Genomic DNA, 26,575 nt, shown 5'->3' with positions numbered 1-26,575 from the left:
TTAGCACCAGGTGAAATTTCTTCACAAAGGGAGTCAAGATGCCTCTGATAACACTGCTGTGTTTAATTTACTTTACAGGGATACCACAGTTGCTACTGGAGGCAATCCTATAAATTTAAATGAGGTATAAGTTTCCAGAGCGTTATTAAGAAGAAGTTTGAGTTTTGAGAATAAGTGGCAATTGTTGCCAAATCCAACCCTGATTTACATAAAGCATCCACAATAACTAAAAAATTTTCAATCCTGTGGGCGCATGTTAGAAAATGGCAGAACAGGTTTAGGTCTGGCACAACCACTCAAAAAATGAGATGGTAATCAGAATATCCATCCAAAATTACTTATGCACAAGATTAAACCAGGGTTGCAATAGGATCCCTTGGCAGGAAGAGAGGGTTTCACAAGATATATATAGATGAGGAAAGCCATTCAGCCCACCTTGTCTCATTCATACAGAAAGAGTTCTACACATTGAGCTCCAAGTCTACTAACAGTCAACTTCATGCTTAGCTGACACCATTCTTGGAGTACTTATATTGCTCATTTGTCTATGTTCCACTGAGAAACAACAGAATTAGGACATCGTCCAATTGTTTTTTTTTTATTATTCCAGGACTTTTGCCTCTACTACTTTATCTGGCAGTCCATTCCACCTGTTGATCACTCTGTGTTAAGAACGTCCTGATATCATTACACAATTTTTTTTAAAAACTAGCTTGAAGTCGTGTAATTTAATTCAAGGTAATTTTACAGATCTATCTTTTTCATATAGTTTACTATCTTACATGCTTTTATAAGATCGCCTCTCAGTTGTATCCTTTCAAGGCTGAAAAACCCAAAATTTCCTCATCTATCTGTCCCCCAACACTAGGGATCAGCCTCATGTCTCTGAACTGCCTCCAGGGCTTGAATGTCTCCCTCATGTTTCAGTGACCAGAACTGGATACAGTACTCAAGGTGTCATCTGACCACACTAAATTTTAAGTGTGACTTTCTTTGGTTTGCACCTGATTGTTTTGACTGTATAGTTTAACATTCTATTTGCCTTGCCAATTGCTGCTCCACAGTGGAGTTCCACATATTGAGTGCCATGACTACTAAGAGTCAACTTCATCCTTAGCTATGGACACCATTCTTGGAGTACTTCTGTTGCTCATTTTTCTAAGTTCCACAGAGAAATAACAACTGAAATAGGACGTCCTTGTATTATAGTGCTTTTGAAATTTCAGTAAAACAAGAGAACTTTGCAGCTTAAAGCTTTATTGGGGAAATAAATAAATAAAAAGTAAACCCGCAGATGCTGGAAATATGAAATAATAATTCTGGAAATACACAGCACACCTGTCAGTACCTGAAGAAAAGAAAACAAGTTAGTATGTTGGGTGTTCTTATTAAGCGCTAATCAGTCTTTTCTCTTTCACATGCTGACGGAACCACTATATTGCCAGTACATTTTCTCCCATGGATTCCCTACATTGTCTGAATGCTCCCCATCTGCTCAAATTATTCTGCACATTAACTTCAACTGAATGTTTTGAACTTCTCATCTTCTACCCTTTGAAGGCCTCGGCAAGGGTTCATTACAACTACTAATCTTTTACAACTAATTCTTCCGCGGTACAAAAATTGTTGAAACCCACTATTTGACACAATAGTGGGTTACTGAGTAAAAATCCACTGCAGATAAATAAATAGGTAATAATAGTCATCAACGTTTTATAGCAAACAATACCATCAAAAGGGTTTAATTAAGCATTTCTTGTCATGAAAACATAAATAATGAGTACAGTAAAAAAAGTAAGAGTAGCTTGAATACAAACTAGACCCACATGTTATTATTAGACCCGTACATTAGTTCCATAGAAATAGTCGTATTGTGTACAAAAGCATGTTTACTGATCTACACACATATTGCAGCAAGTACTGTACTGTTATGACAGCCTTCATCGATGTCACGCTCTTTTCACATTTATTATTTGCTTGCAGTGGGACTGGTGATAGAGACCCCAACAGCTAAGCAAACAGCTGGAGTTTCACAGTGACATGGCATGACATTAAAGATAACGCCCAACTATAAATTAATGCTGTGTCTGAAAACCATTAACTGTTTGCTCAGTTCTTTAGCTGAACCCTCCAAAATGAAACCCATACTTTTGCTTCAAGGAATGTAGTTGTAGATTACCAAACAGATACCAAATTTCCACAAGAAGTTCTGAAATTTGGTATCCATGCATGGAATGCTAGGTCAGTATTTTTGAAGACTCGACAAGCTTCTTTTGCTGGTTTTATTTTTTGGTATGGGGCAATCTATAGCCCCATGAAGTGCTTGATGCAAGTTTTTTTTTTAAAAACATAGCAGCTAAAGTGTTATTTTAGGAGTGAGATGGTGCTAGGCAAAGTGATTAATATTTCTGAAGTCTGTAAAGACAACAAGGTAGATTTTCCTCTTTGGTGCCCACTGGATACCCAGAGGTGCAGCACAGTGAAGGCAATCTGCATCTGCAGGGTGAGATGGTATTGCACATTTTCTGTCCAGGCCATTTGTATGGCGTGGGTACACTCACAGCGCAGGTCCAGTACCACCCAACCAGAAAATCCCAGGACATCCTGGTAAGGCAAGTCTCTGTCTGTTTTTTCTCCTCACTGCACCTGGGAAATAAGCTGCTTCAGGAAAGAAAAAAAATCTCCTCTTACTGCTTTATCTGACAGTAGGGCTGCAATATAAAATTGTTTTTTTTAAATTCATCCTTATTTCTTCTCCTTCATACTTTTCTCCTGAAGGCAGTGGCTTATTCTGGAGTATAGGCAAAGGCAACCTTCCAGTACCTCACCATACCTTATTTAGGAGCCTGGAAAGTGAATGCTAACTTGGCCATCACAACCAAACATGACACATGCACTTCCAGCATGGGTCGGTGATCAATAGCAGGGACCACGATTGACTTTTACTTTCCTGGCCCAATTACACAGAGACTAATTGTAGCACCCTTACTGCTCCTTAAGCTGAGATTGGGTTGACTGAGCAGGGGGCGTATCTGGGAATCCCCAGGTTGGTATGGCTCAATGTCGCAGACCGTTCAGTACCATACACCATGCATTTACCCACTGAGCCATTCAAACCAGAGGGGCTAGAAATTCGGCCCTGTAGTGCCCATTTTTCAGGCGCTACGCAGCCTCCTGAGGTCCCAAAATGGCAACTGGAATGCGCGCGCACGCTTCTTGTGCCTGACGCCATCTTGGTGAAGGGGTTCGTGCAGGCGCAGGTAACGAATGCCAGCAGCATGTAAAATAAGGAGAATATGCTTTAGATCAGTGTGCAATTCTGTTTCAAAAGGACAGATACCATTTTTGCACTCAATGCTCCAGCTAACTCAGTCTTAACTACGACTAGCTGAACATGTCATAGATGGCCTGGAGGACCCCCCCCCCACCAGCGCTATTTAAAAGGGATCATGCAGGATGTACAGGTTAGTTGCTGGATTATTGCTTCTGGCTGCCGATGCATTGTTCCTGTTTTTGGAGGTCTCCCATACTTGAATACTAGGACTAGGGGACATAGCCTAACATTTAGAGCCAGGACTTGCAGGACTGAAGTTAGGAAACGCTTCTACACGCAAAGGTTGGTAGAAGTTTGGAACGCTCTTCCGCGAACGGCAGTTGTTGCTAGCTCAATTGTTAATTTTAAATCTGAGATTGATAGATTTTTGTTAACCAAGGGTATTAAGGGATATGGGGCCAAGGCAGGAATATGGAGTTAGGTCACAGATCAATCATGATCTCAATCAATGGTGGAATAGGCTCGAGGGATTAAATGCCACTGACACTTGCTGCCTCCCGTTATGTGCCACCTTCTTCTGCAAGAAAGCGGGATGTGTGTCGGTGAGGGTCCTGCAGGATGTTTGGGTGATGTGCTTTTCATGGTTGAATAGCTGCCAGTGTGTATGGCCTGTGAGTTGTGGGTGTACGGTTTGCAACAGTGGCAAAGTGTGAGGGTGAGAGGAAGCATCTGATTGGAAGAGTGGAGTACTGACTGAAAGAGTTTGTTGGCATGTGGGTGGAGCAGTGGATGTGGCTCGTCGTGCAGTTGGTGGGAGATGCCACTTGACAGTTGACCTCACTCACCTCGACCACTCGTGTCAAAGCATTGAACTTCGTCCTGCACTGCATCCATGTTCATGGTGCTACGCACCCGGCACTGACTTCATCCCCTACTGCCTCGGGAGCATATGTCTGGAGGGCCTCCTGTCCCCCTGCGGATATAGGATGCCCCTCCTTCTGTTCACCTCTTGCACCAAGGCCTCTAGTGCATCATCAGAGAAACTTGGTGCACTCTCTCTCACAGGCCTGGTACAAACTCAGATCGGCAGATTGGTGAGGTCTGGCATGCAGATTGGAGGATGTGGGATTTAGTACTGCGCAACCTTTATTCAATGTTTTAATATAACTCATCAGTTTGTAAACATAGAGACAGGACCTGCATCTGTGTTTTACATGTGCGACGTCTGATCTCCGTTCAGACTCTGTGCGGACCCGTATCTTATATTTTGCACATAAGAGGTGCAGGCTGCATTTAAAAGGCGCAAGCAACTCACGTGATATCTGAGCCCCCCTGATGGTGAGAAGATCGAAGCTGGTGAGAAGATCGAAGCTGGTGAGAAGATCGAAGCTGGTGAGAAGATCGCAGACAGGCCTGGCTGCTGCGCTACAATCAGGTAAATGAGGAAGCAGCATGAATCTCAGGTGATTCGGGGGTTAACCAATTTAACCCCCGAGATATTTAAATGTATTAAAAGTACAGAGAGATTATCTGTTTATCTGATCACACCCCGACCACCATGTCACTTTTAAGTGACAAGTCAAATTGGGAACTCAAAAGGATCTAATAATGGAAGTTTAACAAAATTATAACTTCAGGTTTTTTTTTAAAAAGTGAGAAATTTGCTAAAGTTCCTAGGGTGGATTTTGGTCCGGGCCCTTTTTCAGGCGTTGCGCAACTACAGCACGCCCGAATCGAGAGCACCAAGGATTGATAGGAATTGGTCCTCGGGCCTCATCAGCATACTCTGCTCGAGCTGGTCATGACACTGCAGGCAGCTTGCACGAGTGGAGACAGCAATGTTGCACTGCCTGCCTCACCAGCAGCAGCCCTCAGATAGGTCCCAGGGAGGAGGTGGGGGGAGGGGGTGGGGGAGCTGCAGCGGGCTACTTGTGGGGGGGCAATCACAACTCCTATGGAGTGGGAAGGAGTACTCCTGCTCCTCCTGGCTCCACAGGAGCTTTTTATTTTTAAAGAAAAAAATATTTAATCTACCTTTCGTTGGCGGCCACCGGGGAATCCTGAGCAGGGTATGCCCGACGCCTGTCCCACTCATCACCGACTAATTTCTAAGGTCTACTCCTGCTCCTATTTCTTATGTTCTTATGTTCTAACAGGCGTTAGCCCCTTAATTTGCATACAAATTTAGCGGTGGAACCAACGCTTGTGCATATTGGACACAGGGAATCCCACTGCTAAGTTGTGATGCTTTGCGCCCACTTTACACCTGAAAAACGGGTGCGATGCATACCAATTTCTATCCCCAAGTTCAACTGCAATTATATTCTAGGAGATAATCTAAGGTCTACTGCAGGAAAAGAATTATAAGCTTTATCAGTGCCCAACAAAGGAAAGAATTCAACAGATAACTTCTGTGTTAAAATATTATTACAACATCTCTAAATATCCCTTTATTTAAAAGTGGATTATAAACCCCAAAAACGGGTGGGTTGGGGGCGGGTGCGTGTTGAAAATAGTTGTTTTTTGGGTCGCGGCCGCAACCTGGCTTTATTTCCGGGTTTAACGTCAGCGCATAAAAGTACAGGCTTCCCACTGGGAATGCCAAGTCCAAATATTTTGCGGTTGTGACCCAAAAAAACAACTATTTTCAACTCCCACCCGCCCCTAACCCACCCATTCTTGGGGTTTAAAATCACCCCCAAAATTTGGCTTAACATGCTTCAGTTTAACAATGAAGGATTCTCTACTGTTAGAATGAAACAACAAATTGTATCTGTACCATATTTGTGGGGGTTAAGGTTTGGAAACGCATCGCGCATCAATCATTTCAGGTCAAAATGGTGTGCATAGTTCCATGTATTAGGGCCTCAGACAGTGAGTTTGTTTCCCAGCCAGCCTAAATTAATTAAGTGTTTCAGGAATTTTACCAACCATGAACTATACAGATCAGAGAGTGTACTCTGTTTCTGTCCCATGGGAGAACTCTCTTGCATTGAATGAGTAAAATGCAAATATTAGGCAACCCCTTCACATTATAGAAGTGTACTCAGGTTATAGATAATACAATCTCTAATAAAGCCCTTAGCAGCTTCCTGGACAAATTTTATTGAATACCTAACCATTTTACTTTTAACTTCATTGAACGTTGTAAACAAAAGTGAAAGAACTGCTCCTGGAAACTCACCAGGGAATTTCGTACCCCCAGGCCTGCCACTTCTTATTAACATTTCAACTCACACACTGTGAGGTTCAAGAATCACTAAATATTACAGTAATAATGCTCCCGAGATGGTGTTAGTAACTTCATTATTAATATATATTTTCAATCGTAAAATAGCTGACATATTTGTACTTCGACCAGCTGTTGGTCACCTGTCCTAATATCTCCTTATGTGGCTTGGTGTCAATTTTTGTTTGATAACGGTCCTGTGAAGCGCCTTGGGACATTTTACAAGGTTAAAGGCGCTATATAAATGCAAGTTGTTGCTGTGCTGCTGCTTGTTCTCTTATTTTTTTCATTATTTCTGCATTGTATATTTATACTGTACTTTTTAAGCACTTATTAACTTAACTTACTTTTTGTATTGTTTTTACTGGAAAAAGTGCCCCTTAACCTCTGCCTCCACGAACCATTTTCAAACCCCAATCACTTCTTTGAAAATCCATCTACGATTGGCTGAAATTAGAGCTTCAAATTGCTTTCTACAACCAACTGAACGACTTATTTCTAAAATTTTACCTGACCATGTCATTAGCACGACTTCAATTTTATCCGCTCTGATAACTCACGATTGCACAAAGCATCCAATGAGATCACATGAAGGAGGAAAAGATTTCCTTTCCTCTTCAAGATTTACCGATGAATTTTAATTCTAAGAATTTACCAATGGAGTAACAAGTCTAATTCACAAATGGTAACTATGGCAAGCAATATGATAAAATATCACACTTGCTATGAGACACAATTCAGTGATGCTGCACGATTGCAGCCTTTTCTCTTTTCTACGCTTCCTTTGTGAAGATGGTGACTGGCATAGGGGTACATTTCCATTGATACCAACAGCCCCCATTAGCTGGTCATTCTTCATGGGTGAGGCTAGCTTATGTTGGTAGGCTGTGGTGGCCAGGTGGTAACAAAGCCAAGTCCAATTCTGCACTCAAATGGTATCTATACATGCGCACAACAGGTAGTCAAACGAACAGGAAACTTGACAAACTTTCCTCTTTCTAGCCTGGAGGTAGTGAGGCTTGTAGTGTGACATTTCTTATAGATCTCCTGAGAAAATGAAACAAAAATAGAGGCATAGAGTAGAAAAGCAAGGGAGTTATGTTGAACCTTTATAAAACACTGGTTCGTCCACAACTGGAGTATTGAGTCCAATTCTGGGTACCGCACTTTAGGAAGGATGTGAAGGTCTTAGAGAGGATGCAGAAAAGATTTACTAGAATGGTTCCAGAGATGAGGGCCTTCAGTTATGTGGATAGACTGGAGAAGCTGGAGTTGTTCTCCTTAGAGCAGAGAAAGTTGAGAGGAGATTTAACAGAAGTGTTCAAAATCATGAAGGGTTTAGATAAAGTAAATAAAGACAAACTGTTCCCATTGGCAGAAGGGTCAAGAACCAGAGGACACAGATTTAAGGTGAGTGGCAAAAGAACCAAAGGTGACATGAGGAAAAACTTTTTTTTAATGCAGCGTGTAGTTATGATCTGAAATGCAGTGCCTGAAAGGACGGTGGAAGCAGATTCAATCGTGGCTTTCAAAAAGGAATTGGATAAATACTTGAAGGGAAAAAATTTGCAGGGCTACGGGAAAAGAGCGGGGAAATGGGACTAACTGGACTATTCTTACAAAGAGCCAGCGCAGGCTCAATGGGCCAAATGGCGTCCTCCTGCACTGTAACAATTCTATGAAAAATAAATGAGATGGTGTGCATATGACAAGTATTACCGTGGTGACCTGAGTGGAAAGCATGCATGTGTGGACATCGAGTGAGGACTGGGCTTGGATGTAACTTAAAATGTGGGGCAAAAAAATATTGGAGTTGAACTTTCTGGAGTAGCAGGAAACAAAGAATGAATTTTGCACCTAGCACTGCTTTACTTATATTATGTTCTAACTAGCCAAAGCAAAGAATTTGTTCCGTAGGCATTATACACAGAGAACTCAAGGTGTAAATATTAAAATATCAGCATTATTACTTGCCACACTTGCAATCAATAACCAAGGTATTTATCAGTGAGGTAAACTAGATACCTAACCCTCCCTACCCCACCTTGTTACTTCTCTCCTCACCTTTAAAAGCTTCAAGATCTATTTTTTCAACCATATTTTCAGTCATCTTTCCTAACTCTTCCACTGCCCATTGCTCTGTGAATTATCTTGGGATGTCTTCTATGGTGAAGGTGCTAAATAAATGCAAATAGTTGTTCAACTGAGCACATTCCATTCAGCACTTTTGATCTGACCCACATAATGAACTTAGAATGCTAACTGGAACTTACCACGTGCAACCATACAACCTTTTTTTCCTCCTATATATCCAATTTTCCACCTAAAGCCCTGTGTGTCCCAGAATAATTTCTATGTTGAAATATGCCTCCAGTAAAACTTCCTCAGACTGTGAATTTAATGAGCTATTGACCACATGTTTTGTTTTGGGAGAAAAGCCTCAACTCAATTTAGCAAAATTTCAAACCGACAGAAACAAGTGCAGGCTCGGTCTCAGACTGACTTTATATGCAGACAACCGCATTGCTAAGATTGCTAGAAATAATCTTGTGTGATTTGCAAATGGTCTGCAAGCAGGTGTTAACAGATGGCCATCTGTCAACTCAAAAAGACGAACCAAATTTTATTTGGATCTTCAAAGAAACATATACTGTAACCAGTTCACGCTGTTGGTGTTAGATCTGCATCGGACCATTATTGAAGCCATATCTGTAAAACCCTGCAAAGGCAAATATTAGTATAAAAACCAACACTTCCGGCTCCTACAATGAGTCACCTGGTAAAAACATTGCCTAGCGTTGAACTGAGCCATATCGATCAGGGCGATCCCTGGTTCAATTGTTGGTCTGTGCCTAGTTAGCTCATCTCAGTAGGGATGGCGGTAGAAGCACTACAATTGGCCTAAGTGCTCCAGGCCGGGGGAGGGGGGGAAATTAGCCAGGGATGCCACTTCTGATCGCTATCTAGTAGCCTCTTCTAGAAAATGTATGTGTGAATAGAAAGGAGCTCAATTCTGGGCTGCTTGGGGCAAGGCATTAGACAAGCAAATGTCTGAATCTGTACTCACCATGACTCAGCGTTTTTAGGGAAGGAGGAATGATAATTAAAAAGGACAAACACTAACTCCTTCAACACTTGATTTCAGACTTGTAAGTGAAACTAATCAGTGATGTGAATGCAGCATGCGAATTCCCCCAACCTAAGTAATGCAGCAAGGAACTCTTCCCTTTCATCTTAATATGAAAAACTTGTTAAATTGAGAACTTTTCTCCCCCTCAGAACTCCATCTGCGTGGTGGTACTCCTTGGACAGAGGTGCCATTGTACACATTATTAAAATAATTCAAACAGGGCTAAACACAAAAGTGTAGTGGTTATGGTACTGAACTCGCAACCCAGAGGTCAGATCATGTCAAGTTGAGATACTGAATTTAATAAATCTGGTCATTTATGCACTAGTACCAGAAAAACAATCATGAAGCTGCCAAATTGTCCTAAGAACCCAACTGGTTCACTCGTATCCTTCAGCGGTGGGAGCTTGGCAACCCTACCTGGTCTGGCCTACATTTGGCTCCAGACCCACACTACATAGTTGACTATTAATGCCCTCTGGTGTGGCCTACCAAGCCACTCAGTTGTAAATAAATCACTACAAAGTTCAAAAATAAAGGGAAAAAAATTAGATGGCCCTACTGTCAATGACATCAGGAGATATATCATTGTCCCTTCACTGTTACTGAGTCAGTATCCTTGAATTCCTTACCTAACACTTTCATAGGGGCACCATCACCACAAGGATTACAACAGCTCAAGGAGAAGGTCCACCATCTTCTGAGGTCAATTAGAGATAGGCAACAAATGTAATCTTACCAGCATCTCCCACATCCCAAGAACAAATACCAAAGAAAAACAGGTTTTTCATAGATTTAAGAACGGGCACTGTTTTTCTTTATGGCAAATGAGATGCCTGTTTTGTGAACTATAACTTCAGCATCACTACAGTTCAAACTTACAAGTTTCAATTTTTTCCCATTTTTTGAATATCCAGTTTCTTCCCTTTTCCACCAATTTTATATCAACTTCTATTATCATGAAGGCTTTGGCTCATTAGTGGGGACAGTTTCACAGGTGTGGGTTACCCTCAGGTAACCTACCCAAATGGCCATTCTTAAGCACACACCGAGAGTCTTAGAAGTATATTGGATTGCGGGGTCAGAGTCAAGCCCAATTCTGCCCTCACTCAACAACAACTTTCATTTATATAACGCCTTTAACATCGTAAAACGTCCCAAGGCGTTTCACAGGAGCATTATCAAACAAAATTTGACACCGAGCCACATAAGGAGGTATTAGGACAGGTGACCAAGAGGTTTTAAGGAGCGTCACAGGATAGCAATCAGAAGCAGGAACCCTGGCCGTTTTCTTCTCTTTAATGTAGGGGCAGTGGAGCCAATTGCAGAGCCCTACTGCCATCCTGGCTACAACCAGCTAACTCAGCACTGACCAGGGAACAAAAATAGGCTGCACGGATAAGCCACTTGCTGACATAACTGGGCTAAACCATCAGAGCAGCCTATGTTTTTGCTTTCCGCTATCTCTGGCCCTGGACATTAGCCTTTCCTAATATGAAACACATAGTTAAGCTCTGCCAGAAAATTGGTACTAAACTTGACTTTATCAAGCATTACAGAAAATGCTTAAACTATCTTTCAATCAGAGCAATGTAAATATGGAATTAATCATTTTTCAATTGCATCATTGTGATTTAATCTGGGGTAGAACAAGTTGAGCTACCTTGCATTTAGTTATTTTAGAGAGATTTGGAATTATGGCTGTCTTGCCCATTTCTGTGGACTGGAGTCTAGGTCTAAAGAGGAGCATTGAGTTATAAAGCATTCAAATAGTCAATTTTCAACAAATCCCACAATTTTTATAATTATCCTCAGCTGAATGGTGACTCCTGAGCTACACACAGAAACCAGTGATGTAAGCAGATTCAATGTGGGCGTGCTCCATTGATATTGGGCAGGGAGTCCCAGGGAACACATCTGCAAGTCAGTATTCAGTTCTGTCGTGTTCTTGTTTCAGCTTGCCAATCACAAGTGATTATTTCAGTGTTAAACCTATCCCTACTGACTCCTACCATTGGTCAGCAGAGGGTATAGTAATAATGCAAACAGCACATTTTAAAACAAGAATGCCACAAAATGCAATCTTGGCTCAAATATGTGCTGCTGCGGATCCAATATTGGTAATATTATTAGCTGATTTGGTGTTAGGCAAACTCGTCAATTCTTAATAAACCTGCCAAATATCTCAGCAGAAGTGTTATCTCTATGCTTGTAAAAAGGCATTGGACAGTATCCATAGTGAACCAACTCACCTAAAATAAGCCACTGCTAAACTCAACAAAGGAGCACTTTAACAGGGACAATTTTAGTTTGCACTTGTCAATTGAGCAGGTCATTGCGTAAGGGGAAAAAAAGCAAATCTTAAAATTACCCAAAATTTTAACAGTAAAATGTTTCAAAATAATGGAAGATGACATGTACAGACAAACTTTATGCATAAAGTATTTACTCCAACACAGAATGTTCCTCTTTAACTGCTTCCTACTGCTAGATCAGTTGTCACCAGACTGCCTTTTTACAAGCATAGAGATAACACCTCTGCCGAGATATTTGGCAGGTTTATTGAGAATTGACAAGTTTGCCCAACACCAAATCAGCTGATAATATTACCAAGTATCCACTCAAATTCTCCATTTAGCAGGCTTACTATTAACTATAAATTTGATCAAGGTCCGTCAAGCCCAGCAGCACCATATCTGGACTCAAACATTACCTACATCAAATTTTTTTAAAATTGTTTGATAAATATGCATGTTCCCAACAACTTATACAAAACCTCTCTTTTTTAGTACCATATATTAATTAATTTGTTCTTACATGCTGTTTATAATGACTCCATGCTCCCACCAAGATCAAATTTTTATGTGAAGTGACATCACAACACTGCATTCCTGGTGGATTATTTTCCACAAATAAAGCCTCCTGTTTACACATGGCTTGCAATGAAGGAGAAACTGAGAAATAACTGCTTTTTAGTCAAAAGCTCCTGTAACTTCTCTATTGCATAGCTGCATTTATTGCTTAAGTTGATGTTAAGAATACTGGAAAATATATTTTCTTCCTGCAAAAAATATTAAATACAGCTGTGCAAACGCTATCATTGATGAACAAGAACAATGGGGTAATGAAAATTCATCTTTCCACATAAGCTGTGGGAGTAATGAGTGGGCAGCCAAAATAGGTCTTGCCCAGGTTAGCTTTCAGATGTGCATTTACGCTCCATTGTTCCCCTCCCCCCCACAATTTTCTCTCCTCCTCTCTTGAAGGACTGATTAATCCACAAGCACGGGTAAGGTACCAGAGGGCAGCGAAAGAGGGCAATTTTCACACAAGCTTGGACAGCATCAGCCAATTGTACAGAGCCTTGTTCAGACCCCTTCTGGAGTACTGCGTTCAATTTTGGACACCAGACCTCAGGAAAGATATGTTGGCCTTGGAGGTGATACAGTGCAGATTCACCAGAATGATACAGGAGCTTAAAGATTTAAATCATAAAGACAGGTTGCATAAACTTGGCTTTTATTACCTTGAGTTAGAAGGTTGAGGGGTGATCTAATCGAGGTGTTTAAAACGATAACAGTAATCAACAGGTTAGATATAGAGGGGGGAACTTTAACCCCCAAGAACGGGTGGATTTGAGTCGGGTGGGAGGTGAAAATTCCAGTTTTTGCAATCGCGACCACAACCTGGCTCCAGCACGCCCACTTCCGGGTTTGACGTGGACGCGTTTGGATGCGCGCGCACAGCCGATGCACGTATGTCACAGCCCCAATTACTGCCGGCGGGATGATCGTTAGCAGAGCAACTTACCTAATTGAGATACTTGAGGTAGGTTTTATTTTTAATTGCTTGTGAAACTGATTCCAATTTAACATCTCCAGGTCAGGTTTCCCGGGGCTTCTGAATCTCACCAGGTAAAAGGAGGCGAGAAGGGCCGGTTCATCAAGTAAGTGCCTTTATTGCACTGCTTGTGGACCAGGAGGAGCAGGACTGTTTCCTCCAGGCCCAACAAGCTTACCTGCCGCATTCGGAACCCCGCAATCGACCAACTCCCCGATATCCGAGACCGCCCCTCCCCCCGGCGATGTTTCCAGCCTCCACAATGTCCAACCGCCCTCCCCCCCAATGACCAACCACCAACAACATTCACCCACCCCCGCCAAAGTGAAATTAAGAAGCACGTTTTTTTTGCACAAAGGGTAGTGGAAATCTGGAACTCTCTCACCCAAAAGGCTATGGATGCTGGGTCAATTGAAATTTTCAAGACTGAGATCAACAGTTTTTTATTAGGTAAAGATATCAAGGGATATGGATCAAAGGTGGGTAAATGGAGTTGAGATACTGATCAGCCATGATCCAATAGAATGGCAGCACAGGCTCAAGGGGCTGAATGGTTTACTCCTGTTCCTATGGTCCTAATTCCAATCCTGTCTTCAACCAATCTCCATACACATACACTTGTTTGACTAAAATCTCTGGATAATGTTGAATCTAGGGAGTGGGAACACTGTTGCATCTTCCCCATCTCCAACCCGACATCATCAAAACAAATTCTGGTACCCTCACCATCACCCCAGCTCAGAGCAGCTAATTCAGAAGAGACCAGGGACTAAACCTGGGACCTCACAATCTGTATGCCTCAGAAGCACACCAATTGGTGCATTTTGCCACTGAGTAGTATCACCCATGGTGTCATCTGGGCATACATTCGGCAGATAACTGACACACTTTTTGAAGAGAGCTGGAGAATTCATCCAGTTTGGCAAGGCAGCAAAGTGGCAGTGTAATAGGGCCATATATGTTGGTGGGTTCCCCAAAGTTCAGGATGCAGTAGATGGCAGGCATATGACATTACAAGTTCCTACCATTAACCCCCTCAACTTTCTTATTGAAATGGGGTACTTACTCACTCACTGAATGTGCAGATTGAGAGTGACCAGGTGCAAAGAATCCTTCACCTGAGTGCCAGATTTGCTAGAACTTACCATGATGTATTCATCCAACCTGAGATCTTCCAGAGAGATAGTTAAATGAACAGATAACTTGTGGGTGACAAGGATAATGACTCCACTAACAGTTACAAGATCAACAACAGCTGAGAAGCACTACAAGGCACATGCCACCATTAGAATTATCATTGAGAGAACCATACGGATCCTAAAATGTAACTCATGGCAACTGGCATGCACAAAAATGAGTCACAGTCTGCAAGGGGCAGGAGGGAAAACTGGAAAAAGACAAAACATCAGCAATGGTGCAGAGGTCAAAAATGCTAAATATAATGTTCTACAACATGTATACTACACGCTGCTCAAGATACAGACTAGGTATCTAATTTCATTGGGCACTATTCAAGATGGGGAAATGAGATCGGTATCATTTTATAGAGAATGGACATAAAGGATGGCTGGGAGTATGTTATTTGTCAGCATTACATCGAGGAGAGCTGGATATTCATGAACTACAAGAGAATCTCAAACACTTTCTATGTTATCTGAACTCCAAGACTGTATTGCAGCTTTCATCACAATGCCAAGCATTTGTGTATCTACAGTTTTATATCGATTATCTTTTGGGGGTTTCCCATTAAAGTATTACCATCAGGACTGACATCTTCCATTACTGACACTAACCATAACCATTCTGGCAGTCAAGTTTTTTCATGCAGATGGGTACTGTGTGATAGGAAGACTGTTTTACAAAATTATTATGACACTAGGCTATAAATATGGTCCATTAACAGGAAGAGCTAGCTTTACTGAAAAAAAATGCTATACACAACAACAACAACATGCTTTACACAACATTTATATATCACCTTTAAAGTAGTAAAAGGTCCCAAGGCACTTCACAGGAGCATTTTCAAACAAAATTTGACACTGAGCCACACAAGGAAATATTCGGACAGGTGACTTTGTCAAAGAGGTGGGTTTTAAGGAGCATCTTAGAGGAGGAGAGAGAGGTAAGTGAGGCAAAGAGATTTAGGGAGGGAAATCCAGAGCTTAGGGCCTAGGCAGCTGAAGGAACAGCTGCCAATGGTGGAGCGATTAAAATCGGGGATGCGCAAGAGGCAAGAACCGGAGGGACACACAGATCTCGGAGGAGGTTACAGAGATATGGAGGGGCGAGGCCATGGAGGGATTTGAAAACAAGGATGAGAATTTTTAAAAATCGAGGCAGTCTGGGAGCCAATGTAGGTCACTGAGCACAGGGATGATGGGTGAACGGCACGAGTTAGGATATGGGCAGCAGAATTTTGGATGAGCTCAAGTTTATGGAGGGTGGAAGATGGGAGGCCAGCCAGAAGAGCATTGGAATCGTCGAGTGTAAAGATAACAAAAGCAAAAAGCAGGAGTGAGGGGTTCAGCAGCAGATGAGCTGAGACGCGGCAGAGACGGGCGATGTTACAGAGATGGAAGTAGGCGCCTCCGTAATACTCCACATATATTATATAGATAGACGTTCCTGAAGGGACAAAGTACAGGCCTTTGGCTGTCTATAAAGCATATTTTTGTTGGGGAAAAAGCAAAATACTACAGATGCTGGAAATCTAAAATAAAAACAGAAAATGCTGGAAACACTCAGCAGGGCAGGCAGCATCTGTGGAGAGAGGAGGTAGGGTTAACATCTCAGGTCGATGACCTTTCATGAGAACAGGATAGGATTCTTGTACCTTTAAGTGTTGGAAACAGAATGTTTGTCAAAATTATTTCAGACTTCACCAATGTTCCATCTTGCATATTTTGCCAAATCAGCCAAAGTTTGCATGTAGAAATTTCTGTTCTCTTCAACAGAATTCCTGCTGATTATGCATTTCCGAGCTGTTTGACTCTACAATTTTTCTCTGCTGTCAACAGTACTCATTGAAATAATGAGCTCTCGGGGAAAAAAAGCGTAGATATTTGAAAATATAATTTTGAAACAAACGACAATTCCACTTTATTTAAGGTACGGCCGATCAAGTTTTCCCTGGTTACGTTACAAAAATCCCAACTAAATCCTTTATATTAATTCAGCTGACAAAGGGCTTACGTGCTGAGTCATACTCACCCTTCAACACAAAGCCGGTTTCCTCAATCAGCCTACAGCCGTATATTGGCTTATTCAAGTTTTTTTTTTAAGATTTCGATTTTTCTTGCACGTGGGCAAGGACAACCATGATAAATCCAAATCTGAAAAAAAAACCTGATTTTCTTTCAGTTTAAAATGTAAACTCATTACACATTTTATTTTAAACAATCTTTCTGTAGCACCTTATTTTAAAAATACAATTCCAAAACACGAACTGGATATTTTTACATTGTTGTTTTTTTTTTAAAAAGCTTCATTTCTGCTGACTAGGATCTTGGAACCCTGGGGACATGTTAGTACTAGAGGATCGCATGGTGGCAAAATGACCTGTGGGCCTGACTTTCAGTCTTAAAGATGCAAGAGAATAACAGATTTTAATATTCCAAAAGGTGCAAAGCAGATCAGGTGACGCAAGAAAGAAAAAAATAGATCTGGGCATAGATAGACTCGCTAATACAATCTTTTCACAATTACACACAGATGCATGGGTTTCCAGAAGCTTAATTAGATTATAATACAAATATGAGATTTCCATCAGATCTCTAAAAAGACTGGCATACCTTCAATTGAGGTTTGTGGTTGCCCTGTCTTTTAATAGGATATAAACATAAATGATAGCCCTTTTAGGTACCATAACCTTGGACTAGAATGCAGTTACCTCCAGGATTATACAGCACACACACAAAAAAACAAAATGCTAACTTTAAAAAAAAAAGCAATGTTGCTTTTTTTTAAAAAAAAGTTGTGGTGTAGTTCTGGCGCTGGAGCATAATGAAGCGAAAAAGGAAGAGTTTTCCTAAATAAATTCCTAAATCGCAAGAGTTACTACAATGGTAAACGCATCAACAATTAAACTTTTATTTTTTTCTTTATATTTTTTCTAATTTTCTCCTCTCCCAAAGTAACTGATTTTTGCTGGGACATGGCTCAATGGTCACCAATTGCCCTCCAGTACCTTGCCCAAAATGGCCTTGGCAGTGGGCATCAGCAGGCTACTGATGCTTGGAGGGCATCAGAGCCAAACCCAATCCTATCTTCACCTAACAACCGCACACATTCACTCTTAAGCAGGAATTGTTGGATAGCGATCAGAAGCATGAATCCTGACTGATCTTCCTCTTTTAATACCCAAGGTGCTGAGACCAATCGAGATGCCACCCAGAACGCAGCCAGCTAACTCAGCACAGACCTGTTACTTTTTTAAGTTAGCTCATGTTTAGGATAAAGGTGCCCTTTAAAGAAAATGGAATTACAGAAAGAAAAACCTTGTATAATATCTTCATTGTAAAAATAATTAAGTAATCATTGTAGTTAGAAGGAAACAGAATTATTTACTGTATACAGGTAAATAATTTCACTCAAGTCAGGAGTTTCTCTTAAAGCTAAGCAAAAATGAAAGTGAGACAATGCACTTATGACATGTGACTATTCCATATATAGCAGCATTGTGTAATTGGCAAAAGGTCCACCATCCATTTACTTGAAACTAGGTTAGACAGTCAATGCCAGTTTATGCGAAATCACATAAATTATTGCCAACATATAATGAGTTCTGAACAAATGTACAGCCCCATTAAGTACACTGTCAACAATTCCACAGCAATCTTACATAATGACCTATCTATGGCTAGGTGGTTCAGATGTAAAAGATTTACTGCCATTTGGCATGTCAATTTGCAACTGAAATTAGTCAAACTCAGTATTAATATCAATGCAACCGCACATGGTATTATTTCATTATTCAAACCATATTAATAACTGCAATTTGCAAACAAATTCGATGTGCACGGCACAAAGCAGAAACATCTTTGGGTAACTCGTTACTTTTTTAAAACCACAAAATGTCAGTCAGCCGGAACAGAAATACTGCTTAATTTTTTTTCCCACAAAAAGGAGGTATTGGTTTACGCCCAAAAAGCTCATTGCTGCCAAAGGTGTTTGCAAACCTTCACATGAACTTTACAGGTATATCATGGGGCAAGATTTCTTCTGTGCGCTATGTGTAATAAAATTGTAAACCTATTTATAACAAACGGGTTTACACAGAGCACAGGAAGAATCTTCCCTCTCCCCAAAAGGTGTTTTTTTTAAAAAGTGGCAATGTTTCCAAAACCAATGGACTAGTGAATGCAGGCTCAAGAAAAAAAAATTACTCCACTTTTAAAAGTTTAATTCCTAGCCACATCAGCAAGAATTGATCAAAGAATAAAAAAATGAAAACAAAAAAAAGTCAACAGAAAAATAAAAGGAAATGTGCAAAAAAAAACTTAAACCAGATAGCCACACAAATTCTAATGTTTTTTATAATTACCATACCCAGCTCGGTGATTTTGAGAGCACAAGTGCTTTTCTCTTCCTAGCACCTGGAAAATCAATATTTATGTTGTCCCCGGATTTCCAGGGCTTTCCCAAATAGGAAGATCAGGGCCTGCATCTACACAGCGGCAGAGGCAAGGCCAGAGCAGATATGAAAATGAGGGAGGAAAGGGAGGTACCCAACCATCCTGCATCAGTTTCCTCTCGACAGAAGGAAAACCCAAAGAACTTGTCATGAGGCCTAACACCCAAGACCCCTTTTGATCAGAGTGTCAGGTAACCAGGCAGCAAGGCGAGGGAAGCCCCAGAAGGTATGTCCTACCAGCTTTTGCAGCCTCTCCATGAACCATCAGGTCAGTCCCTTGTGCTCTCAGGCCCCCAGTTTCCCAGCGCAAGGCTGCACTGGGTGTACGAACAGTCCATACAAACGTGCCAGCTTGCCAAATTAGTGTGCTCTTGGACCTGGACAGGCACAGCATACTTCAGGTGCACTACACCTGTCCAGTATCCAGAGAAAGGAATATCAGGGCTATATTTTGGCACGCGAGAGCCCATAGCATAGATCAACAAAGCTGATACCAGGTCTCGGAAATCTAAGCTATGAGGAATTATTAAATGTAAACAATCTTACAACACCAAGTTATAGTCCAACAATTTTATTTGAAAATCACAAGCTTTCGGAGGCTTCCTCCTTCGTCAGGTGAATGTCAGGAAATCCTTGAACCTTTCGCATTTATATTCAGAGAACAATACCTGGTGATTACAGATAATCATTCCAACTGCCCGTTGTCAAGGCAATCAAAGTGTTCAGACAGAGAGGTGTTACCTACAGGACCACCGAATATACAAACAGCCAGAACACAAAACAGAGAGAGGGAGAAACATCCGAAAGGAAGAGAAAGACTGAAAATGACCCGTTGAATTAAAAACAGATAACTTTTATTCGCTGGTGGGGTTACGTGTAGCGCGACATGAACCCAAGATCTCGGTTGAGGCCGTCCTCATGGGTGCAGAACTTGGCTATCAATTTCTGCTCGACGATTTTGCGTTGTCGTGTGTCTCGAAGGCCGTCTTGGAGTACGCTTACCCGAAGATCAGTGGCTGAATGTCCTTGACTGCTGAAGTGTTCCCCGACTGGGAGGGAACCCTCCTGTCTGACGATTGTTGCGCGGTGTCCGTTCATCCGTTGTCGCAGTGTCTGCATGGTCTCGCCAATGTACCATGCTCCGGGGCATCCTTTCCTGCAACGTATGAGGTAGACAACGTTGGCCGAGTCACAGGAGTATGAACCATGTACCTGGTGGGTGGTGTCCTCTCGTGTGATGGTGGTATCTGTGTCGATGATCTGGCATGTCTTGCAGAGGTTACCGTGGCAGGGTTGTGTGGTGTCGTGGACGCTGTTCTCCTGAAAGCTGGGTAATTTGCTGCGAACGATGGTCTGTTTGAGGTTGGGTGGCTGTTTAAAGGCGAGTAGTGGAGGTGTGGGGATGGCCTTAGCGAGGTGTTCGTCGTCATCGATGACATGATGAAGGCTGCGGAGAACATGGCGTATTTTCTCCGCTCCGGGGAAGTACTGGATGACGAAGGGTACTCTGTTGGTTGCGTCCCGTGTTAGTCTTCTGAGGAGGTCTATGCGATTTTTCGCTGTGGCCCGTCGGAAGTGTCGATCGATGAGTCGAGCGTCATATCCCGTTCTTACGAGGGCGTCTTTCAGCGTCTGTAGGTGTCCATCGTATCCTTCGTCGTCCAGTACTTCCCCGGAGCGGAGAAACTACGTCATGTTCTCCGCAGCCTTCAACAGGTCATCAATGACGACGAACACCTCGCTAAGGCCATCCCCACACCTCCACTACTCGCCTTTAAACAGCCACCCAACCTCAAACAGATCATCGTTCGCAGCAAATTACCCAGCTTTCAGGAGAACAGCGTCCACGACACCACACAACCCTGCCACGGCAACCTCTGCAAGACATGCCAGATCATCGACACAGATACCACCATCACACGAGAGGACACCACCCACCATACTCCTGTGACTCGGCCAACGTTGTCTACCTCATACGTTGCAGGAAAGGATGCCCCGGAGCATGGTACATTGGCGAGACCATGCAGACACTGCGACAATGGATGAACGGACACCACGCAACAATCGCCAGACAGGAGGGTTCCCTCCCAGTCGGGGAACGCTTCAGCAGTCAAGGACATTCAGCCACTGATCTTCGGGTAAGCGTACTCCAAGGCGGCCTTCGAGACACACGACAACGCAAAATCGTTGAGCAGAAATTGATAGCCAAGTTCCGCACCCATGAGGACGGCCTCAACCGGGATCTTGGGTTCATGTCGCGCTACACGTAACCCCACCAGCGAATAAAAGTTATCTGTTTTTAATTCAACGGGTCATTTTCAGTCTTTCTCTTCCTTTCGAATGTTTCTCCCTCTCTCTCTCTGTTTTGTGTTCTGGCCGTTTGTATATTCGGTGGTCCTGTAGGTAACACCTCTCTGTCTGAACACTTTGATTGCCTTGACAACGGGCAGTTGGAATGATTATCTGTAATCACCAGGTATTGTTCTCTGAATATAAATGCGAAAGGTTCAAGGATTTCCTGACATTCACCTGACGAAGGAGGAAGCCTCCGAAAGCTTGTGATTTTCAAATAAAATTGTTGGACTATAACTTGGTGTTGTAAGATTGTTAACATTTGTCAACCCCAGTCCATCACCGGCATCTCCACATCAGGAATTATTAAAGAAACCATAGTAGCTATCACCAGAAAAAAAGACATTCAAGAGATCTAATAGTTTTGAAAATTATGAATGGATTAGATAAAGCTGATCTAGATTATTTGTTTACACTGATAAAGGATTCAAAGATTTGGAGATATAAATCTAAAAATTAGGAGTTAATAGCGAATTCTGGCAGAACCAATACAAGGGGTATCAAACATATGGAATAAGCCACCACTAAGTTACTGAAGCAGATAATATAAATGAATTCCAGAGTTAAGTTTCTGGAGAAAGACATGATTAAAGGACATAAGGGTAGAAATTACTGTCAGTAATGTTATCATACAGATGCTTAACATACTTGTATCAAATGCCTCTGCACTATTTTAATGGAAGCATTAACTCAGGTTAGCACCTCCGTTAAAATAGCGGAGAAAGGAACTTGATATGACCGTGTTAAGTGTTTGCATCATAACATCGCTGAGAAGCCAGGAAGATAGGGTTGAGATCCACTACAAAGGTGTAGGCTTATTGGGCCAGCTGGCTTTTTCCTGCTCCTAAAAGTGCCTACGAATAGGCCAACTAATTTGGTGCAACGCCACATTCTGTGAATTTCTACACTTACAAACTATAGCATTTGTTGCCGTTTACTGCATTTCAAAAAGACAGTGAAAATGGTGGTTACTGAGCATAACTGAATAATAACTAATCACTTTCTGTATTAAGTCACTTGCCTTTACCCATGAACCTGGGACTTTCCAGTCTATGTCTCAGTAACACACCCATTGAGACATCATGACAATTTTACAGTCAATCACAAAACTCCTAATATAACAACGACTTGCATTTATATAGCACCTTTAACATAGTAAGATGTTCCACGGTGCTTTACAGGAGCATTATCAGACAAAATTTGACACCGAGCCACATAAAGAAGATATTAAGACAAGTGACCAAAAGCTTGGTCAAAGAGGCAGGTTTTAAGAAGCATCTTGAAGGAGGTAGAGAGATGGAGAAGGTTAGGGAGGGAATTCCAGAGCTTAGGACCTAGACAGCTGAAGGCCGCCAATAGAGGAGCGAAGGAAATCTGGGATGCACAAGAGGAATTGGAGGAACGTAGAGTTCTCGGAGGGTTGTAGGGCTAGAGGAGAAGAGAGAGATAGTATGGGGCAAGGCCACGGAAGGATTTGAATTTTAAATTTGAGTGGCTCCCGGTCCAGCACCAAATGTAGTTCAGCGAGCACAGGGGTAACAGGTGACTTGCTGCGAGTTAGGATACGGGCAGAGAGCTTTGGATGAGCTGACCTTTACGGAGGGTGGAAGATGGGAGGCCGGCCAGAGGAGCATTGGAATAGTCGAGTTTGGAGGAAACAAAAGCATGGATGAGGTTTGCAGTGGCAGATCCGCTGAGGCAGGGCGGAGACGGGCGATATTACGGAGGTGGAAGTAGGTGGTCTTGGTGATGGAGAAGATATGGGGTCGGAAGCTCAGCTCAAGGTCAAATAGGACATTGAGGTTGTGAACAGTAAAACAGCGCGGTACATTTTCAACTTGCCAACCAGGTGCAAAACTGGCGCTGGAGATTTTCCACCTGTTATAGAAACCACCCGATTTCAATTTCCATCATAATCAATGGAAATGAAAATCGGGCAGTTTGCATAAAGGGGCAGCCGATCCATAACACCAGTTATACGCCCAAGTAGCAAGTTGAAAATTTACCCTGGTGATTCAACTATTTTGCACTTAACTGTAGATACTGTAAAAACCACTATCAATAATAACAGTACTTACACCATCTATATTTCTACACAAAGTACAGAAATCACCCTCAATAAATTGGACATATTTTTGGATCTATGTTCAGTCACAGGACTAAAAGTTTTCAGTAAATCTGTGACCAGCCATTCCACTAATATTTGAGACTCTGACATCACAAAATATTTCACTTTATGTGATTTCCAATATGGCAACCAAAGAGCTTAATGAGCTACCAAACTAAATGTAGATCTTATTGCAATGTTATTCGTGGTTAGCCACAGAATTTTTCGAATGTATTTTTTTTCCAATTTTCTCCTCTACGTTTTGAAGCCACTAACTCTTGCTAGCTATGGTTCTATGAACACTAGCAGCCCTCTCGTACCTTGCTAAAGTGAAATGGTCATTTATCAGGCGCAAGCCTAGAAACGGAGTCCTTAAAATTTAGGTAAAGATTCTACCTGGTCTCCCACTGTAACTTTGGTGGAAGACTGGCAGAACCCCCAGAGAAATGGTGTACATGACCGAAAACATGCTAATGCTATTTCTTTGGAAGTTCGGCTGGTCTGCTGCCGAAGTTATGGTCGGAGAACTCCTGCAGAATTTCAGCACCTGAATATTCGCAAACTATTCGGCTTTGAAAGGCATCCCACCTTTTCTTACCAGATGTCAACACAGATGTACTTTCCAGTTGAGGTCACTAGATAGACTGGAATGGGAAACCTGGCTGATTGCCTCTGGGTTAGAGAGTGGAAACACTGAGGGTAATTGTAATGCTCCAAATGGCGAAACCAGCTAATTCACCACAGTTCCGGAATTGAACCTGGGATCTTCTACTCTGTATGGCTTAGTAAAAGGTGATGCCTTTACCCATCCTTAGAGTAAAATAACATTTGACTGGTATCAATAGAAGATCTTCAATGCCTCTTTCACATACGTAATGCGATTTTCATATCCGTTAGCAAAACTGAATGGGTAGCCCATATACAACGACGACGATTTGCATTTATATAGCACCTTTAATGTAGTAAAATGTCCCAAGGTGCTTCACAGGAGTGTTATCAGCCAAAATGTGACATTGCGCCACATAAGGAGATTTTAGGCCAGGTGACTAAAAACTTGTGTCATAAAGGGGGCGAGGATAAACAGTGAGATTTGGTCAGTCTCGAGTGATTAAAATATATTTCATAGGAATTATTTATCACATAGCTGGCATTTTTGCAGTTTCAAACTTTAATTATTTCCAAATTTGGACAGCTTGGGGAAACAGTTAGATGATGTAACTATGCCATCATGGTGCAACAACTGTGGAAATAAGGTTCACAGTTTATTGTCTCTGTGAATGCTATTTTTAAAAACTCTTCAATTTTACACACATATAGTCTAAATATTACAGTATAGTTTGACCAGAAAATAATTGAAAATACCTTTAACATGTATGCACACATTTAATTAAGCTGCATAAAATGTACTGTGTATTTACACCAAGTTTACTAAATAAATGCCAAACATTAAACGTGGTGTGCACACATACTTTTATAATATAATATTCTGTGTGAACAGACTCCATTATATGTGGTTTCCCTACTATAAAACACTGAATCAGTGTGCTTCCCCTCCCCCAACACATTGCTGAGGCAATCCACGCCATCTGCATGGTGAATATTTCAAATTTTACACTTTTCCCATGGTTAAAAAAGAGGCTCTAAGACCTAGTTTCACGAAAAAAGCAATTGTTATCACTATATATGTACATATACATTGTGTCATGTGTAAAATCAATACATTATAACCTCAGTGCTTTTGAACACTACCCGTATTCAGTCCACAATCGTATGATCGACCACATGCATATTTCATTCATCACCAAAACTTGGCTTTTGTGCGAAAAAATGATAATTAAACATGAAAGATTAACTCGTTGAGCCGCTACTTCGACCTATATATATATATATATATCTAATGAACACTGCTTGATTTTAAGGATTCCCTGAATGACAGTAATTAATATTCCCAAGTCACAGAAAAGTACCATTTAGCAACAACCCCCATTTCTAAACTGTAAGCCCCCTCCCCCACCAAACCAAAAACTATTCCGTTTAACTGCTTTTTTTTTTGAAATGTCAGCACAAACAATATAGTCCAAGTAACATCTTGAAAAGTTGTTTAGATCAATGTTGTGTCTATATATAAATATCTTACCTTATACAATGCTTGTAAAAACCCACAGCTTGTTTTCACTTCCACAAACAACGAAAAGCTGCAACTACTTTTTGTGTGGTGTGTGTTTGTTATTTTTTTTGTATATTAAAAATAAAAAGGTTAAAAAGAACCGTTTTTCACGTATTATTCATCACCGGCCTCTCTCTCTCTCTGTACCCAGTCAATATGTGCCTCGGAAAGGCCTATAATTGGAAGAATATCAACTATAGTTCGCATGTATGTGTTGATCCTACACTAATGACACCGAAACGATGTGGTGGCGAATGGAAATGAGGAGAAAGGAAAAAAATATATAGAGAGAGAGAGAGAGAGGAGACGGGAGAGGTAAAAGTTGATCGCGGAATGGCGTCAGAAGCTCCTTCTGCTGCCGGTTGCTAAATATTAATTTCCCAGGCTGAGAGTGAGTGAGTGAGAGTGAGTGTGAACCTGAGAAGCTGAGGAAACGAGAGCGACGGCACAGGCTCCGCGCAGACAGGCACTGAGACACGGTACGGCACTCAGCGCCAGGCAGCCAGCCAGTGACCTACTAGGGGAAAATCAGCCCTCCCCACCCCCCTCAGTAAGGCCACAGGGAGAGAGCTGCACTAGGCCCATCCCCACTCCTCCCCCACCCCTCACTCTCTCACACACACACACACACACCCCCCTCTCTCTCTCTCTCATTTGATCATTAATAATTAATGCAACCGTCTCATTCATCTTTTATACTTTATGGCTATATATATATATATATAAATGTGTGGGGGGGGGGGGGGAGGGGAAGCACGGAATGGTGCACTGAGTTTTTTTTCGCATCATAATCCAGCCTCGTTAATACTTTTTTATTCCAATGATATGTCTTCTTTCTCACAGA

At 41.7% G+C, this 26,575-nt stretch overlaps 1 protein-coding gene across 1 annotated transcript in view; it reads right to left on the bottom strand.

Annotated features, from left to right (window-relative positions):
- The window catches only part of LOC137322797 (F-box-like/WD repeat-containing protein TBL1X), a 298,855-nt gene extending 272,571 nt beyond the window's left edge, over positions 1 to 26,284 (bottom strand). Inside the window, exon 1 of the mRNA XM_067985867.1 lies at positions 25,702 to 26,284. The gene's annotated coding sequence lies outside the window, so the exon portion shown is untranslated. The remainder of the gene's footprint in view (positions 1 to 25,701) is intronic.
- Positions 26,285 to 26,575: the final 291 nt, after the last annotated feature.

The sequence above is a fragment of the Heptranchias perlo genome, chromosome 6 (genome assembly GCF_035084215.1).
Source record: "Heptranchias perlo isolate sHepPer1 chromosome 6, sHepPer1.hap1, whole genome shotgun sequence".
Lineage (NCBI taxonomy): Eukaryota > Metazoa > Chordata > Chondrichthyes > Hexanchiformes > Hexanchidae > Heptranchias > Heptranchias perlo.
The sequence above is the reverse complement of the archived record's forward strand: the minus strand, read 5'-3'. Positions and strand labels throughout refer to the sequence as shown.